This window comes from Lathyrus oleraceus, chromosome 5 (genome assembly GCF_024323335.1).
Source record: "Lathyrus oleraceus cultivar Zhongwan6 chromosome 5, CAAS_Psat_ZW6_1.0, whole genome shotgun sequence".
Lineage (NCBI taxonomy): Eukaryota > Viridiplantae > Streptophyta > Magnoliopsida > Fabales > Fabaceae > Lathyrus > Lathyrus oleraceus.
Genome location: NC_066583.1, coordinates 440,571,949 through 440,573,994, shown reverse-complemented (window position 1 = coordinate 440,573,994; position 2,046 = coordinate 440,571,949).

The window sequence follows — 2,046 nt, the reverse complement described above, 5'->3', positions numbered from 1 at the left end:
TGAAGCTATCCTCACATGATGGATTTGTGGTTTGGTTGAGTTTTCTCCCTTTGATAACAAAAGACCTTAAGGCTTTTGGACCAATCAATTCACCAACTTGTTTTGAGATTTTTACCCCGAACTACGAGGTTTTGATCCTAATCTTTTTACAAGAGTGTACGTAGGCAATGGGTTCATCCATCCAAACACAAATGTAAATAAACTTGTATATTCTTTTCTCATCTCTTCAATCATGTTTGCACAAACAAAATTTGTTACAAAAAAAACACCAACCTTTACAACAAGTATGAAAAGGGCTCCCTAGGAGTACCTAGGATGTTTTGGGTGCCTAACACCTTACCATTACATAACCAACCCCCTTACCCAGATCTCTGTTTGTCTTTTACTAGTTTTTGTTAAAACTTTTAGGTTTTTGTTCGCTTTCTAACCATTCCCTTGGATAAATAGAAGTGCGGTGGCGACTCGACTTGTATGGCTTACCTTGGATTTAGTTAATATCTCTAATGGTAACGAATACCCCGCTACAGAAAAGTGGCGACTCTGCTGGGGAATAGATCTGCCTAGTGGGTTTTGCCAACTTTTCATGCTTGTTGTATTGTATTGTCTTGTGACATATTTTTGTGCAATTTGGGATTACTGTATTGTGTGTAATGATTGAATTGCTTGATATTAATTCCTTGTGTGCTTGGTGATCTTTGTGAGATGAGTTCTATACCCGGACTCGAGTGCACTTAGGATAGGAGAATGGCGTTGTCTTGTTGACTTGTGTGGAGTTATTCCTTAGCAAGTTGACTTGCAAGTCCATTCACTTGGTGGAGGTCATGTTGGGATCAATAATGTCACACAAGTAAGTTGTGGTTAGACATTACTTTTTCCAATATAGACCTTAGAAGCCAAGGACCTTAGTTTACCAAGCCCATCTTGGCCTATTCTTAGGATATATTGCGAAAGTCGTTCAAGTGTAAGATTTGATACGATTGTTACGCGATACTACACTCATAAGAGTCTCTCTTGAGAATATTTTTGGAATACGAGTAGTCGTTTCTCCGATAATATCCGAAAGATGGGATGATGACTATGGGAACCTCTTATAGAACATGTTTGGCAGGTTTAAACCCTAGTACACTCCCTTTGGGTGGTTCTTAACCGAGACTCCATGCTCGTGATTTGCAACAAACCATTGATTCATGGTTGATCCGTTCATGTATCCTTAATATCAATGGAACTTGGGTGTTGATAAGGTGTAAACCATAATCCACCAAAATGGATGATTGACATTAAGGATGACATGATCCATCCCATGACCTTTGTTTGGTGTGCTTTGCTTGATCCTTGAGTGTGATTGTTGCATTCATGCATTCATGCACCCATTTGCATCCATATCATCAAAATAATAAGAAATTTTTCAAGGAACTTAAGGGGTTTATTTGCAAAATTGTCAGACATGGAAAGACAAAGAAGGAATACAAAGAAGTACAGTTTCAGACAACCAGATTTGAAAGAGTTAAGGAATGTGACATCCTATGTATTGGATCCCTTAGGTTTCAAGGCTCGTTTTGGGAAGCTTCTTCCTCTTCTGACTACTCAGGTGGACGAAGGATTGATGAGTGTATTGGTGCAGTTTTATGACCCTCTGTACCGTTGCTTCACGTTTCCGGATTTCCAGCTTTTGCCCACACTCGAGGAGTATGCCTATCTTGTGGGTATACCTATTCTAGACCAGTTGTCGTTCAGTGGCTTGGAGAGTATTCCTACTTCTCAAGAGATAGCAGACATGTTACACATAGATGAATCTCTGGTTGGTGCTCATATGACTACCAAAGGTGGAATTTAAGGTCTCCCTTCTGAGTTCCTCATCGCTCAAGCTACCGTATATGGGAAGGCCATGAGTGAGGATGCCTTTGAAGCCATATTTGTACTTCTCATTTATGGGATAGTGTTATTCCCCAACATCGACAAGTTTGTGGATGTGAACGCTATTAGGATTTTCTCTACTCTTAATCCAGTTCCGACTTTGTTGGGTGATACCTATTTTTCTTTGCATAT